This window comes from Bos indicus, chromosome X (assembly GCF_029378745.1).
Source record: "Bos indicus isolate NIAB-ARS_2022 breed Sahiwal x Tharparkar chromosome X, NIAB-ARS_B.indTharparkar_mat_pri_1.0, whole genome shotgun sequence".
In the NCBI taxonomy this organism is placed as follows: domain Eukaryota; kingdom Metazoa; phylum Chordata; class Mammalia; order Artiodactyla; family Bovidae; genus Bos; species Bos indicus.
Genome location: NC_091789.1, coordinates 103,492,922 through 103,511,193, shown reverse-complemented (window position 1 = coordinate 103,511,193; position 18,272 = coordinate 103,492,922). Strand labels below are relative to the sequence as shown.

At 39.4% G+C, this 18,272-nt stretch overlaps 1 protein-coding gene across 4 annotated transcripts in view; it reads right to left on the bottom strand.

Annotated features, from left to right (window-relative positions):
* The window catches only part of ZC4H2 (zinc finger C4H2-type containing), a 75,872-nt gene that overhangs the window by 41,761 nt on the left and 15,839 nt on the right, over positions 1 to 18,272 (bottom strand). The window contains exon 2 of one of the 4 annotated variants that reach the window (XM_070784867.1): positions 4,689 to 4,826. The exons of the other annotated variants lie outside the window; for them this stretch is intronic. The gene's annotated coding sequence lies outside the window, so the exon portion shown is untranslated. The remainder of the gene's footprint in view (positions 1 to 4,688; positions 4,827 to 18,272) is intronic. 4 annotated transcript variants of the gene reach the window in all.

The following is an 18,272-nucleotide window of genomic DNA, read 5'->3' as shown; positions in this document are numbered from 1 at the left end:
GATGTTTTTCTGGAACTCTCTTGCTTTTTCCATGATCCGGCGGATGTTGGCAATTTGATCTCTGGTTCTTCTGCCTTTTGTAAAACCAGCTTGAACATCAGGAAGTTCACGGTTCATGTATTGCTGAAGCCTGGCTTGGAGAATTTTGAGCATTACTTTACTAGCGTGTGAGATGAGTGCAATTGTGCGGTAGTTTGAGCATTCCTTGGGATTGCCTTTCTTTGGGATTGGAAAGAAAACTGACCTTTTCCTGTCCTGTGGTCACTTCTGAGTTTTCAAAATTTTCCATGTATTTTTGGTTCCCTTGAGGCTTCATCTTTAAAACATGCATTATTTTAGGAGTGTTTTTTATATAATTCAAATATTTATAGACTTCCTTGGTACTTTTTGTCTGATTTCTATTTTGAATTTATTAATGTCGGAGAAAACACTCTGTACTTCCATTCTTTAAATTTGTTAATTTTTAATATTTATTTATTTGTCAACGTTAACCTCATTTTATTTCATTATTTTTTTAATTTAAATTTATTTATTTTAATTGGAGGCTAATTACTTTACAATATTGTATTGTTTTTGCCATACATCAACATGAATCTGCCATGGGTGTACATGTGTTCCCCATCCTGAAGCCCCCTCCACCTCCCTCTCCATACCATCCCTCTGGGTCATCCTAGTGCAACAGCCCCAAGCATCCTGTATCCTGCATCGAACCTGGACTGGCGATTTGTTTCTTATATGATATTATACATGTTTCAATGCCATTCTCCCAAAACATCCCACCCTCGCCCTCTCCCACAGAGTCCAAAAGACTGTTCTATACATCTTTGTCTCTTTTGCTGTCTCGCATACAGGGTTATCATTACCATCTTTCTAAATTCCGTATATATGCATTAGTATACTGTATTGGTGTTTTTCTTTCTGGTTTACTTCACTCTGTATAATTTTTTTATATCCCAGAATATCATCTATCTATCTTGGTATATGTTCCATGAACACTTGAAAAGTATGCATATCCTGTTGTTGAGTGGAGTGTTCTATAAATGTTAATTAGATTCTGTCATTGATGATGTTGTAAGAGCTCTATACCCTTGCTGATTTTCTGTCTAGTTCTGTCAAGTGAGAGACGTATGTTAAAGGCTTCAGCTATAACTGTGGCTTTATCTCTCTCCTCTTTTGGTTCCAACAGATTTATCCTACATATTTTACAGTTCTATTGTTGGTGTATGCCCATTTAGGACTGCTAGGTCTTCCTGGCAGCTACACACTTTTGTCATTATCTAATGTACCTCTTCACACGCTAGCAAAGTAATGTGCAAAATTCTCCAAGCAACGTTTCAACAGTACGTGAACCAAGAACTTCCAGATATTCAAGCTGGATTTAGAAAAGTCAGAGGAACCAAGACCAAATTGCCAACATCCATTGGATCATAGAAACCAAGAGAATTCCAGAAAAAGCATCTACTTTTGTTTCAGTGACTACACTAAAGCCTTTGACTGTGTGAATCACAACAAACTGTGGAAAATTCTTCAAGAAATGGGAATACCAGAACATCTTACTTGCCTCCTGAGAAAACCGTATGCAGGACAAGGAGCAACAGTTAGAACCAGATATAGAACAGTGGACTACTTCCAAATTAGGAGAGGAGTATGTCAAGGCTGTATATTGTCACCCCACTTATTTAACTTATATCCAGAGTACATCAAGTGAAATGCTGGGTTGGATGAAGCACAAGGTGGAATTGAGATTGCTAGGAGAAATATCAGTAACCTCAGATATGCAGATGACACACCCTTATGGCAGAAAGCGAAGAGGAACTAAAGATCTCTCGATGAAGGTGAAAAAGGAAAGTGAAAAAGCTGACTTATAACTCAACATAAGATCGGGCCCCTCCTGAGTTCTGGTCTGGCAGCACTTTGTCTGCATCTTATCAGGATCTTCTGTTGAGAGACAACTTGTGCAGACGGTTACTATTGTGCCTGATTGGGGTTGAACAAGACACATTTGTGAGCTCTGTGCAGGCCTGGGAGCTGGCACTTAGGGACCTCTGATATACATGATGTGAGAAGAGGGAACACCAAGTCCTTATCTGCCCAGATGGCTTGAAGCTGTTAGGATGGGCCCCACAGCTAAATGAAGGTCATCTCCATCTCTTCCCTCCACCTTCTCTTCTCTACCCAACGCTGTGAATCTCTTTTGATATACCAGGCTGTGGAGAACACTTAGGGAACTGATTACTGGCTAGATCTGTCTCTCTCCTTTTGACTCCCCATCTTCTCCTCTTGGTCATCTCTATCTCTTTCCTTCCTCTTCTCATTTCTATATAACTCTGTGAACCTCTCTGGGTACTCCAGACAGTGGAGAGCACATAGGGAATTGATTACTGGCTAGATAGCTCTCTCCCCTTTTGATGCCCTCTCTTCTCCTCCTGGTCACCTCTATCTCTCTCTGCCCTCTTCTCTTCTCCATGTAACTCAGCGAACCTCTCTGGGTGTCCCTCATTGTGGAGAATCTTTTCTCAATTAACCTAGATGCTTTATCATTGGTGCAGTATGGATGGAGAAGTCTTGAGGCTACTGTAAGAATAAGACTTAAAACCAGAGGCAGGAGGCTTAAATCCAAAACTTGAGAACACCAGAAAGCTCTTGACTCCACGGAACATTAATCAACAAGAGCTCTTCCAAAAGCCTCCATACCAACACTGAAACAAAGCTCCACTCAAGAGCCAACAAATTCCAGAGCAAGACATACCATGCAAATTCTCCAGCAACACAGGAACATAGTCCTGGGCTTCAACATACAAGCTTCCGAAAGTCACACTAAACCCACAGACATCTTAAGACTCACTAGTGGACACTTCATTGCACTCCAGAGAGAAGACATCCAGTTCCACCCACCAGAACACTGACACAAGCTTCCCTAACCAGGAAATCTTGACAAGCCACTTGTCCAACCCCACCCACAGGGAGCAACCTCCACAATAAAGAAGAACCACAGACTTCCAGCATACAGAAAGCCCACCCCAAAACACATCAATCTAAATAAGACGAAAAGGCACAGAAATATTCATCAGGTAAAGGAACATGTTAAATACCCACCAAACCAAACCAAAGAGGAAGAGATAGGGAGTCTACCTGAAAAAGAATTCAAAATAATGATAGTAAAAATGATCCAAAATCTTAAAAAAAAAAAAAAATGGAGTTACAGATAAATAGTCTGGAGACAAGGATTGAGAAGATGCAAGAAATGTTTAACAAGGACCTAGAAGAAATAAAAATGAGTCAATCAATAATGAATATGCAATACCTGAGATAAAAAAACACTCTGGAGGGAATCAACAGTAGAATAACTGAGGCAGAACATAGGATAATTGAGGTGGAAGATAGAATGGTGGAAATAAATGAAGCAGAGAGGAAAAAAGGAAAAGAATTAAAAGAAATGAAGACAACCTCAGAGATCTCTGGGACAATGTCAAATGCCCCAACATTCGAATCATAGGAGTCCCAGAAGAAGAAGACAAAAAAGAAAGGTCATGAAAAAATACTTGAGTTGATAATAGTGGAAAAATTCCATAAAATGGGGAAGGAAATAGCCACCCAAGTCCAAGAAACCCAGGGAGTCCCAAACAGGATAAGCCCAAGGCAAAACACAAGACACATATTAATCAAATTAACAAAGATCAAACACAAAGAGCAAATATTAAAAGCAGCAAGTGAAAGGCAACAAATAACACACCAGGGGATTCCCATAAGGATAATAGCAGATCTTTCAATAGAAACTGTTCAGGCCAGGAGGGAATGGCAGGACATACTAAAAGTGATGAAAGAGAAAAACCTACAACCCAGATTACTGTACCCAGCAAGGATCTCATTCAAATATGAAGGAGAAATCAAAAGCTTTACATACAAGCAAAAGCTGAGAGAATTCAGCACCAGCAAAACAGCTCTTCAACAAATGCTAAAGGATCTTCTCTAGACGGGAAACACAGAAAAGGTGTATAAACTTGAACCCAAAATAACAAAGTAAATGGCAACAAGATCATACTTATCAATAATTACCTTAAATGTAAATGGGTTGGCAAAACTAATACAATATTGTAAAGTTTAAAAATAAAATAAAATTTAAATAAATAAATAAACGAATTAAAAAAAAAAATGTAAATGGGTTGAATGCCCCAACCAAAAGACACAGACTGGCTGAATGGAAACAAAAACAAGACCCCTATATATGCTGTCTACAAGAGACCCACCTCAAAATAAGGGACACAAACAGAATGAAAGTGAAGGTCTGGGAAAAGATATTTCACACAAAGGAGACCAAAAGGAAGCAGGAGTAGCAATACTCATATCAGATAAAATAGACTTTGAAATAAAGGCCATGAAAAAAGAGACAAAGAAGGACAATACATACTGATCAAAGGATCAATCCAAGAAGAAGATATAACAATTATAAATATATATGCACCCAACATAGGAGCACCACAATATGTAAGACAAATGCTAACAAGTATGAAAGGGGAAATTAACAATAACACAATAATAGTGGAAGACTTTAATACCCCACTCACACATATGGATAGATCAACTAAACAGAAAATTAGCAAGGAAGCACAAACTTTAAATGATACAATGGACCAGTTAGACATAATTGATATCTATAGGATATTTAACCCCCAAACAATGAATTTCACCTTTTACTCAAGTGCACACAGAATCTTCTCCAGGATAGACCACATCCTGGGCCATAAATCTCGCCTTGGTAAATTCAAGAAAACTGAAATCATTCCAAGCCTCTTTTCTGATCACAATGTGGTAAGATTAGATGTCAACTACAGGGGAAAAAAAAAAAAAAACTAGTAAAAATACAAACATATGGAGGCTAAACAACACACCTCTGAATAACAAATCACAGAAGAAATAAAAAAAAAATCAAAATGTGCATAGAAATAAATGAAAATAAAAACACAACAACCCAAAACTTATGGGACACTGTAAAAGCAGTGCTAAGGGGAAGGATCATAGGAATACAGGGTTACCTCTAGAAACAAGAAAAAAGTCAAATAAATAACGTAACTCTACACCTAAAGCAACTAGAAAAGGAAGAAATGAAGAACTGCAGGGTTAGTAGAAGGAAAGAAATCACAAAAACTAGGGCAGAAATAAATGCAAAAGAAACAAAAGAGACCATAGCAAAAATCAACAAGGCTAAAAGCTGGTTCTTTGAGAAGATAAATAAACCCCCCAAACCATTAGCCAGACTCATCAAGAAACAAAGGGAGAAGAATCAAGTCAACAAAATTAGAAATGAAAATGGAGAAACAACAACAGACAACACAGAAATACAAAGGATCATAAGAGACTACGATCAGCAACTACATGCCAATAAAATGGACAACTTAGAAGAAATAGAGGAATCCTTAGAAAAGTATAACTTTCTAAAACTGAACCAGGAAGAAATAGAAAATCTTAACAAACCCATCACAAGCACAGAAATAAAAACTGTAATCAGAAATCTTCCAGCAAAAAAAGCCCAGGACCAGACAGCTTCACAGCTGAATTCTACCAAAAATTGAGAGAAGAGCTAACACCTATCCTACTCAAAGTCTTCCAGAAAATTGCAGAGGAAGGTAAACTTCCAAACTCATTCTATGAGGCCACCACCACCCTAATACCAAAACCTGACAAAGACGGCACAAAAATAGAAAACTACAGGCCAATATCACTGATGAACATAGATGCAAAAATCCTTAACAAAAGTCTAGCAAACAGAATTCAACAACATATTAAAAGATCATACATCGTGTCCAAATGGGCTTTATCCCAGGGATGCAAGGATTCTTTAATATATGCAAATCAATCAATGTAATACACCACATTAACAAATTGAAAGATAAAAACCATATGATTATCTCAATAGATGCAGAGAAAGCCTTTGACAAATTTCAACATCCATTTTTGATAAAAAAAAAAAAAAAAAAAAAACAACCCTCCAGAAAGCAGGAATAGAAGGAACATATCTCAATTTAACAAAAGCTATATATGATAAACCCACAGCAAGCATTATCCTCAATGGTGAAAAATTGAAAACATTTCCCCTAAAGTCAGAAACAAGACAAGGGTGCCTACGCTCAGCACTACTATTCAACATAGTTTTCCAAGTTTTAGCCACAACAATCAGAGAATAAAAAGAAATAAAAGGAATCCAGATTGGAAAAGAAGAAGTAAAACTCTCACTGTTTGCAGATGACAGGATCCTCTACAAAGAAAACCCTAAAGACTCCACCAGAAAATTACTAGACCTAATCAATGAAAATAGTAAAATTGCAGGATATAAAATTAACACACAGAAATCCCTTGCATTCCTATATACTAACAATGAGAAAACAGAAAGAGAAATTAAGGAAACAATTCCATGCACCATTGCAACGAAAAGTATAAAATGCTCAGGAATAAATCTACGTACAGAAACAAAAGCCCTATATATAGAAAACTATAAACACTGACGAAAGAAATCAAAGAGGACACAAATAAATGGAGAAATATACCATGTTCATGTATTGGAATAATCAGTATAGTGAAAATGAGTATACTACCCAAAGCAATCTATAGATTCAATGCAATCCCTATCAAAGTACCAGTGGTATTTTTCAGAGACGTAGAACAAGTAATTTCACAATTTGTATGGAAATCCAAAAAACCTTGAATAGCCAAAGCAATCTTGAGAAAGAAGAATGGACCTGAAGGAATCAAGCTGCCTGACTTCAGGGTGTACTAAAAAGGTACAGTCATCAAGACAGAGGGTACTGACACAAAGACAGAAATATAGATCAATGGAACAAAGTAGAAAGCCCAGAGATAAATCCACCACCTATGGACATCTTATCTTTGACAAAGGAGGCAAGAATATACAATGGAGAAACGACAATCTCTTTAACAAGTGGTGCTGGGAAAAGTGGTCAACCACTTGTAAAAGAATGAAACTAGAACACTTTCTAACACCATACACAAAAATAAACTCCAAATGGATTAAAGATCTAAACATAAGACCAGAAACTATAAAACTCCTAGATAACATAGGCAAAACACTCTCTGACATAAATCACAGCAGGATCCTCTATGACCCACCTCCCAGAGTAATGGAAATAAAGGCAAAAATAAACAAATGGGACCTAATTAAACTTAAAAGCTTTTGCACAAAGAAGGAAACTCTAAGCAAGGTGAAAAGACAGCCTTCAGAATGGGAGAAAATAACAGCAAATGAAGCAACAAAGAATTACTCTAAAAAATATACAGGCCTGTCATGCAGCTCAATTCCAGAAAAATAAATGACCCAATCAAAAAACGGGCCAAAGAACAAAACAGACATTTCTCCAAAGAAGACATACAGATGGCTAACAAACACATGAAAAAAATGCTCAACATCACTCATTATCAGAGAAATGCAAATCAAAACGACAGTGAGGTACCATCTGAGGCCAGTCAGAATGGCTGCTTTCAAAAAGTCTACAAATAATAAATGCTGGAGAGGGTGTGGAGAAAGGGGAACCCTCTTACTGTTGGTGGGAATGCAAACTAGTACAGCCACTATGGAGAACAGTGTGGAGATTCCTTAAAGAACTGGAAATAGAACTGCCATATGACACAGCAATCCCACTGCTGGGCATACACACCAAGGAAACCAGAATTGAAAGAGAAACGTGTACCAATGTTCATTGCAGTACTGTTTACAATAGCCAGGACATCGAAGCAATCTATATGTCCATTAGCAGATGAATGGATAAGAAAAGTTTTGTATATAAACACAAAGGAATATTACTCAGCCATTAAAAAGAATGCATATGAATCCATTCTAATGAGGTGGATGAAACTGGAGCCTATTATACAGAATGAAGTAAGTCTGAAAGAAAACCATCAATACAGTATACTAACGCATATATATGGAATTCAGAAAGGTGGTAATGATGACCTTATATGCGAGACAGCAAAAGAGACACAGATGTAAAGAACAGTCTTTTGGACTCTGTGGGAGAAAGTGATGGTGGGATGATTTGAGAGAATAGCATTGAAACATGTATATTATCATATGTGAAACAGATCACCAGTCCAGGTTCGATGCATGAGACAGGGTGCTCAGGGCTGGTGCACTGGAATGACCCTGAGGGATGGTATGGGGATGGAGGTGGAATGGGGGTTCAGGATAAGGAATATATGTATACCCATGGGTGATTCATATCAATGTATGGCAAAAACAAGTACAATATTGTAAAGTCATTAGCCTCCAGTTAAAATAAATAAATAAATTAAAAAAACCAAAAATCTAAGATCATGGCATCCGATCTCATTACCTCATGGCAAATAGATGGAAAAACAATGGAAACAGTGCCAGACTTTATTTTCTTGGGCTCCAAAATCACCGCAGATGTTGACTGCAGTCATGAGATTAAAAGGCGCTTGTTCCTTGGAAGAAAAGCTATGACAAACTTAGACAGTGTATTAAACAGCAGAGGCATTACTTTGCTGACAATGTTCTATTTAGTCAAAGCTATGGCTTTTCCAGTAGTCTTGTATGAATGTGAGAATTGGACCATAAAACAGGCTGAGCAATGAAAGATTGATACTTTTGAACTGTGGCATTGAAGAAGACTCTTGAGAGTCCCTTGAATTGCAAGGAGATAAAACCAGTCAATTGTAAAGGATATCAATCCTGAGTATTTTCTGGAAGGATCAATGATGAAGCTGAAGCATCTCTCTCATTTTAGTCTCTGTGGTTTTTTTTTTTTTTTTTTTGGTTTGTTAGTTTGTTATTGTTTTCTTCCTATGTTTTATTGAGCATTTTATGAAATTATATTTTATCTATACTGTTTTTAAATATACCTCTTTCTATAGTATTTTAGTAGTTGGTCTAGGTATTATGGGCTTCCCAGGTGACTCAGAGGTAAAGAATCTGCCTGCCAATGCAGGAGCTACAGGAGATGTGTGTTCAATCCCTGGGTCAGGGAGATCCCCTGGAGAAGGAAATGGCAACACACTCCAGTATTCTTGTCTGTAGACTCCCAGGACAGAGGATCCTGGTGGGAACCAGTCCATGGGGTGACAAAAAGTCAGACATGACTCAGCAACTGAACAATAACAACATCCTTTTCGAATCAGTGGGTGTATATCTCTTGACAAATATGGAGAGTCTTCAGCCATCATTGCAAATATTTTTTACTCTCACCCTATTTTTCCTCTATAGATAAGGCCTTTCTGTTGTCTAATTCTTCTTCCTTCCTTCCCTACATCATTTATACCCCAGATAGCAACCATTGAAAACTATTTAATGCCTATTTGTTGTATTGCATATGTCTTTCTAAAGTGTAAATTATTGATAAGGAGAGAACTGTCTGTTGATGGGTGGGGCTGTGCTCCCTCCCTGTTAGTTGTATGGCCTGTGGGTACCCAGTCCTGGAGTCTACAACTGCTATGGTAGGGCTACTTGGTGACCTCCAAAAGGGCTTATGCCAACACTCACCTCCCAGGACTGTTAGTGCCCTTGTCCCTGCAGCAGGACAATGCCAACCCATGCCTCCAAGGGAGACCCTCAAACACTCACAGGCAGGTCTTGTTCAGTCTCCTGTGGGGTCATGGCTTCTTTCCCCTGTATCCTGGTGCACACAAGCGTTTTTTGTGTCCTGTAAGAGTCTCTGTTTTCCCCAGACCTGTGGAAGTTCTGTAATCAAATATCGTTGTCCTTCAAGGTCAGATTAACTGGGAATTCCCAGTCCCTTTGCTGGATCCTCAGGTTGGGAAAGCTGACATGGAGCCTGCTGCTGCTGCTGCTAAGTCGCTTCAGTCGTGTCCGACTCTGTGCGACCCCATAGATGGCAGCCCACCAGGCTCCCCCGTCCCTGGGATTCTCTAGGCAAGAACACTAGAGTGGGTTGCCATTTCCTTCTCCAATGCATGAAAGTGGAAAGTGAAAGTGAACTCACTCAGTCATGTCCGACTCTTCGCGACCCCATGACTGAAGCCCACCAGGCTCCTCCATCCATGGGATTTTCCAAGCAAGAGTACTGGAGTGGGGTGCCATTGCCTTCTCCGGATGTGGAGCCTATAAACTTCAAAACAGTAGGGGAACTTCTTTGGTCTTATTATTGTTCTCCAGTTTGTGGGTTTCCCACCTGGAGGTATGGCATTTGATCTTGATTGTGTCCCTTCTACTGTCTTGTTGCAGCTTCTCCTACAATCTTACAAACTCCAGAATGAAAACCACCATCACAGAAAGCTAACCAAAATAATCACATGGACCATAGCCTGTGTAACTCAATGAAGCTATAAGCCATGCTATGCTGGGCCATGTAAGACAGACAGGTCATGATGGAGAGTTCTGATAAAACATGGTCCATTGGAGAAGGGAATGGCAAACCACTTCAATATTCTTGCCTCAAGAATCCAATGAACAGTATGAAAAGGCAAAAATATATGATACCAGAAGATAAGTCCTCAAGGTCAGTAGGTGTCCAGTATGATACTAGGAAAGAATGGAGAAGAGGCTGAGCCAAAATGGAAACAACGCTCAGCTGTGGATGCGTTTGGTGGTAAAAGTGAAGTCTAATTCTGTAAAGAACAATATCACATAGGAACCTGGAATGTTAGGTCCATGAATCAAGGTAAATTGGATGTGGTCAAGCAGGAGATGGCAAGAATGAACATCGACATCTTAGGAATCAGTGAACTAAAATTGAAGGGAATGGGAAAATATAATTCAGATAACCATTTTATCTATTACTGTGGGCAAGAACCCTTTAGAAGAAATGGAGTAGTCCTCATAGTCAACAAAGAGTCCAAAATCCAGAACTTTGGTGAAATCACAAAACCAACACAATGATCTGTTTTTTTTCCAAAGCAAGACATTCAACATCACAGTAATTCAAGTCTATACCACAAACACTGATGCTGAAGAAGTAGAGGTTGATTGGTTCTAGGAAGACCTATAACACTTTCTAAAACTAACATCAAGAAAAGATTCTTTTTCATCATAGGGGATTGTAAAGCAAAAGTAGGAAATCAAGAGGTACCTGGAATAACAGGCAAGTTTGGCCGTGGATCGAAAATGAAGTGTGGCAAAGGCTAACAGAATTTTGCCAAGAAAACACACTGGTCATAGCAAACACCCTCTTTGAACAACACAAGATACAGCTCTACACATGGACATCACCACATGTCAAAATTGAACTGAGATCAACGATATTCTTTGCAGCCAAAGATGGAGAAGGTCTATACAGCCAGCAAAAAAAAAAAAAAAAAAAAGACCTAAGGTGACTGGCTCATATCATGAGCTCTTTATTGCAAAAGAGAAGCTTAAGTTGAATAAAGTAGGGAAAACCACGAGACTATTCAGGTACTGCCTAAATGAAATCCCATGTGACTATACAGTGAGGTAACAAATAGATTCAAGGGATTAGATCTGACAGGCAGAGTGCCTGAAGAACTATGAACGGAGGTTCATAACACTGTACAGGAGGTGGTGACCAAAACCATTTGCATGAAAAAGAAATACAAGAAGGCAAAGTAGTTGTCTGAGGAGGTTATACAAGTAGATGAGAAATGATGAGGAGCTAAAAGGCAAAACAACAACAACAACAACAACAACTGAATGCAGAGTTCCAGAGAATAGCAAAGAGAGATAAGAAAGCCTTAAGTGAACAATGCAAAGAAACAGAAGAAAACAATAGAATGGGAAAGACTAGAGATCTCTTCAAGAAAATTGGAGTTACCAAGGGAACATTTCATGCAAAGATGGGCACAATAAAGAACAGAAATGTCAAGTACCTAACAGAAGCAGAGGAGATTAAGAAGAGGTGGCAAGAATACACAGAAAACAATACAAGAAAGGTCTTAATGACCCAGCTAAACACAATGGTGTGGTCACTCACCTAGAGCCAGACATCCTGGAGTGTGAAGTCAAGTGGGCCTTAGGAAGCATCACTACGAACAAAGCTGGTGGAGGTGATGGAATTCCAGTTGAACTAATTCAAATCCTAAAGATGAGGCTGAGAAAGTGCTGCACTCAATTTGCCAGCAAATTCGGAAAACTCAGTACAGGCCACAGGACTGGAAAGGTGAGTTTTCACTCCAATCCCAAAGAAAGGTAATGTAAAAGAATATTTATACTATCATACAATTGTGCTCATTTCATATGCTAGCAAAGTAATATTCAAAATCCTTCAAGCTAGGCTTCAACAGTACATGAACCAAGAACTTCCAGATATATAAGCTGGACTTAGAAAAGGAAGAGGCACCAGAAATCAAATAGGATTGAATCATAGGGAAAGCCAGGGAATTCCAAAACATATCTATTTCTACTTCATTGACTATGCTAAAGCCTTTGACTGTGTTCAGTTCAGTTCAGTTTAGTCTCTCAGTTGTGTCTGACTCCTTGTGACTCCATGCACTGCAGCATGCCAGGCTTCCCTGTCCATCATGAGCCGCCAGAGCTTGCTCAAACTCATGTCCATTGAGTCGGTGATGCCATCCAACCATCTCATCTTCTGTCGCCCCCTTCTCCTCCTGCACTCAATCTTTCCTAGCATCAGGGTCTTTTCCAATGAGTCAGCTCTTCACATCAGGCACCAAAGTATTGGAGTTTCAGCATCAGTCTTTCCAATGAGTATTCAGGACTGATCTCCTTTAGGATTGATTTGCTTGATCTCCTTGCAGTCCAAGGGACTCTCAAGAGTCTTCTCCAACACCACAGTTCAAAAGCATCAATTCTTCAGAACTCAGCTTTCTTTATAGTCCAACTCTCATGTCCATACATGACTACTGGAAAAACCATAGCTTTGACTAGATGGACCTTTGTCAGCAAAGTAATGTTTCTGCTTTTTAATATGCTGTCTAGGTTGGTCATAACTTTTCTTCTAAGGAGTAAGCATCTTTTAATTTCATAGCTGCAGTCACCATCTGCAGTGATTCTGGAGCCCCCAAAAATAAAGTCTGACACTGTTTCCACTGTTTCCCGATCTATTTGCCATGGGGTGATGTGACCGGATGCCATGATCTGAGTTTTTTGAATGTTGAGTTTTAAGCCAGCTTTTTAACTCCCCTCTTTCACTTCCTTTAAAAGGCTCTTTAGTTCTTCTTCGTTTTCTGCCATAAGGGTGATGTCATCTGCGTATCTGAGGTTATTGAAGTTTCTCCCGGCAATCTTGATTCCCGCTTGTGCTTTATCCAGCCCGGAATTTCATATGATGTACTCTGTATATAAGCTAAATAAGCAGGATAATGATAGGCAGCCTTGATGTACTCCTTTCCCAATTTGGAACCAGTCTGTTGTTCCATGTCCAGTTGTAACTGTTGCTTCTTGACCTGCATACAGGTTTCTCAGGCAGGTAAGGTGGTCTGTTATTCCCATCCTTGAAGAATTTCCCACAGTTTGTTGTGATCTACACAGACAAAGGCTTTGACATAATCAATATAGCAGAAGTAGATGTTTTTCTGGAACTATGATGCTTTTCCTATGAGCCAATGGATTTTTAAATTTTGATCTCTTGTTCCTCTGCCTTTTCTAAATCCAGGTTGATCACCTGAAAGTTCACAGTTCATGTACTGCTGAAGCCCAGACCACAACCTTGACTGTGTGGATCACAACAAAATGTGGAATACTCTTAAAGAGATGGGAATATCAGACACCTCACCTGTCTGCTGAGAAATTTGTATGCATGACAAAAATCAACAGTTATAACTGGACATCTACAGGACTGGTTCAAAATTAGGAAAGGAGTATTTCTTGACTGTGTATCATCACCCTGTTTATATAACTTCTATGGAGAGTACATCATCCAAAATGCTGTGCTGGATCAGATTGCCCAGAGAAATATCAACAACCTCAGATATGCATACAATACCACTCTAATGGCAAAAAGCAATGAATAACTAAAGAGCCTTTTGATGAGGGTGAAAGAGGAGAGTGAAAAAGCTGGCTTAGATTTCAGCATTCAAAAACAAAGATCACGGCATCTGGCCCCATCCCTTCATGGCAAATAGTTTGGGAAAACGTGGAAACAGTGACAGACTATTTTCTTGGGTGCCAAAATCACTGCAGATGGTGACTGCAGCCACAAATTTAAAAAATGCTTGCTCCTTGGGAAAAAAAGCTATGATGAGCCTAGGTGGCATATTAAAAAGCAGAGACAACTGTTTGTTGACTAACATTTGAATAGTCAAAGCTTTGGTTTTCCAGTATTCATGTATGGATGTGAGAGTTGGACCAAAAACAAGTCTGAGAAATTGATGCTTTTGAATTGTGGTGCTGGAGAAGATTCTTGAGAGCCCCTTGGTCTGAAAGGAGATCTAACCAGTCAATCCTAAAGGAAACCAACCCTGAATAATCATTGGAAGGTCTGATGCTGAAGCTGATGCTCCAATATTTTGGCCACCTGATTCAAAGAGGCAACACATTGGAAAACGCTCTGCTGCTGGGGAAGATTGAGGGCAGGAAGAGAGGGAGACGACAGAGAATGAGATGTTTGGATAGCATCACTGACTCAATGGACATGAGTTTGAGCAAACTCCTGGAAATAGTGAGGGACAGGGAAGCCTGGTGTGCTACAGTCTATGGGGTTGCAGAGTCAGACATGACTTAGTGACTAAGCAGTGAACAACAGATAGGGAGAAAAGGAGAGGGAAAGATAAAATCTATCAGCCTATTTATCTGTAGAGATCTCTAGATATTGTGAGTGTTATGGACTAAATCTTGTTCTTCCAAAATCTGTATGTTGCAGCCCTAATCCAAAACGTGGGTCAAGTTTAGAGGGAGTGCTTTAGAGAGATAATTAAGGTTAAATGCAGTCATAAATGTGGGACTCTAATCCTACTGGAGTGATGCCCTTATAAGAAGAGGAAGAGATATCAGAGGTTGTTTTCTCTCTCTCTCTACATGCACAGAAGAGAGACCATGTGAAGACACAGCAAAAACACAGCTGATTATAAGCCAAGAAGAGAGCCCTCACAAGAAAGCAAATTTGCTGGCACTTTGACCGTGGACTTCTAGCCTCCGGAAATATGAGAAAACAAATGTCTGTTGTTTAAGACACCCAGTCTGTGACATTTTGTCTTGGAAGACCAAGCAGATTAACACAGATTTCAGTACCATGAAGTGGGGTACTATTTTAATAAAAATCTAAAAATGTAGAAGTGGGTTTGGAACTAGGTGATGAGTAGAAGCTGGGAGAGTTTTGAGGTACATGCTAGAAAAAGCCTATATTGCCTTTAAGTGACTGTCACAGACTGGAGAAAAATTCATCCTTATTATACAGTGGTAAAGGATTTGGCTGAAATTTGCCCTAATGTTTTATGAAGGTAGTAACTATGCTCAATGAAATTAGATATTTAGTTGAGGAGATTTTTAGGCAAAGTGTGCATGTGAAGAGACGCTGCTTATAGTGAAATGCAAGAGGAGAGATAAATCAAAAGAATCATTAAACAAGAGGAACCAGAACTTGAATATTTGAAAAATTCTCATTCTATCCACATTGCCAAAAATATAAAGCATGTTCTGGAGTGAACACTATGGATGTGCCTAGAAAACCACTCCCTGAGGAGATTACTCATGATTTTAATTAGGTATCTCAGCAGAAGTCAGGAATAGAGATGGGATTATGCAAACACAGACACTGTCAGCGTGGACCAGGGGAGCAGAGAGAGGATGAACTAAAGGGAAGAGTTTGGAATCTACAAGACAGGGCAATAGAGTTATTTAGCTGCAAACATGCTTCATCCTTCAAGTAAAGAATGGCACCAAAGGTGATTTAGAGGTCATCAGGGCTACAATTCCCACCATTGGATCTAGACCTAACAGACCCTGGAGGGAAGGCTGTTGCCTCCTCAGTTTCAGTGGGCCAGGCTGCCTCTGACTAGTGCCTCAGGAGAAAAGTGACAGCAAAATGCTGTGAGTGTGGGGGTGATACTGCCCAAGGCATGCAGCCAAAGATTATTCTCCACCCTGAAAAATCTAAAGAAATTTGCCTTGTTAGGTTTTGCACTTTCTTGAGATCTATCATTCCTCTCTTCTTTCTGGTTTCTCCCTTTTGAAAAGGGAATGTTTTTTTCCTATGCCTGTCCTATCATTATATTTGGGAAGCAGATCATTTGTCTGATTTCACAGCTGGAGAGGAATTTTGCCTTTTGGATGAATCAGACCTCAAGTCTCATTGAACCCTAAATTAGATGATATATAGATGAGTCTTTTGACTGGGCATATGTGCTGGAATGCATTAAGACATTTGGGGCTGTTGGGAAGGGATGAATGGATTTTGCATGTGAGAAGGACATGCATTTGGTAAAAGTCATAGGGAAGAATGTTATGGAATGTATTGAGCCCCCTGATATACATATATTTAAGCCCTAAACCCCAAAGTACTTCCAGGTACTTTGAGAGAAATTTTAAGTAGGTATAAGGTTAACCTCCAAAATATTTAGAGAGAGAATTTTTAGGGAAGTATAAAGTTAAATGAGGTCATCAGAGTAGGGCCCTAATCTGGTAGTACTGACATCCTTATAAGTTGAGATAGGGACACATGAGCTCTATCTACACACAAGACCAGAGGAATTGGTGTATGAGGACACAAGGAAGAAGCAGCCATTTACAAGGAAAGGAAGAGAGCCCTTAACCCAAATCAAAATTTCTGGTATCTATATCATGAAGTTTTAGCCTCCAGAATTGAGAGAGAATAAAGGCCTGTTATTTAAGACACTCAGAATATCCTTTGTTTCTTTGTGGCAGACTAAGCTGACTAATTCTCTTTCTCACACACACACAGTATAGACTAATGATACCATATAGGTTTCACATGGCACTCTGATATTAAGATCCAGGATTCTTTCCTTCTAATGTGGCCACCTACCACATTTTTACCTGTCTACCCTTCCAAGGATAGATTCTCACTTTGCTTCCATTCGCCCCCTGTAAAGCAATACTTTGATGAATATTCTTGTACTTGTCTGCGTAAATTTTTTTTTGGGGGGGTCTCTATCCAAGGAATGGGAAATCTGGTGCACAGTTAAGTTATATTCTTATTTTATCTAAGCAGTGCCAATTTGCTGTGCATGATGTCTACACCAGTTCACACTCCTTATAGTAGTGCATAAGGGCACCTGTACCTGTGCTTGCACTCAGAAAGGAGGAACAGTAGGGAAGCTTGGTTGGAGATCTGTAACAGAATACATCGTGAGCTGGTCTCCTTTCTCTCTTAATCTCTGCCTGACTCAGCTAGCAGCTCTATCCCACCACCGTCAAGATACGACTAAATGCTGATTAACGATGGTAGGATCACTCACCTAGAGCCAGACATCCTGGAATGTGAAGTCAAGTGGGCCTTAGAAAGCATCACTATGAACAAAGCTAGTGGAGGTGATGGAATTCCAGTTGAGCTATTTCAAATTCTGGAAGATGATGCTGTGAAAGTGCTGCACTCAATATGCCAGCAAATTTGGAAAACTCAGCAGTGGCCACAGGACTGGAAAAAGTCAGTTTTCATTCCAATCCCAAAGAAAGGCAATGCCAAAGAATGCTCAAACTACCATACAATTGCACTCATTTCACACACTAGTAAAGTAATGCTCAAAATTCTCCAAGCTAGGCTTCAGCAATACGTGAACCGTGAAATTCCAGATTTTCAAGCTGGTTTTAGAAAAGGCAGAGGAACCAGAGATCAAATTGCCAACATCTGCTGGATCATGGAAAAAGCAAGAGAGTTCCAGAAAAACATATATTTCTGCTCTATTGACTATGCCAAAGCCTTTGACTGTGTGGATCACAATAAACTGTGGAAAATTCTGAAAGAGATGGGAATACCAGACTACCTGACCTGCATTTTGAGAAAGCTATATGCAGGTCAGGAAGCAACAGTTCGAACTGCACATGGAACAACAGCCTGGTTCCAAATAGGAAAAGGAGTACGTCAAGGCTGTATACTGTCACCCTGCTTATTTAACTTATATGCAGAATACATCATGAGAAACGCTGGACTGGAAAAAAGCACAAGCTGGAATCAAGATTGCCGGGAGAAATATCAATAACCTCAGATATGCAGATGACACAACCCTTATGGCAGAAAGTAAAGAGGAACTAAAAAGCCTCTTGATGAAATAAAAGAGGAGAGTGAAAAAGTTGGCTTAAAGCTCAACATTCAGAAAACGTAGATTATGGCATCTGGTCCCATCACTTCATGGGAAATAGATGGGGAAACAGTGTCAGACTTTATTTTTCTGGGCTCCAAAATCACTGCAGATGGGGA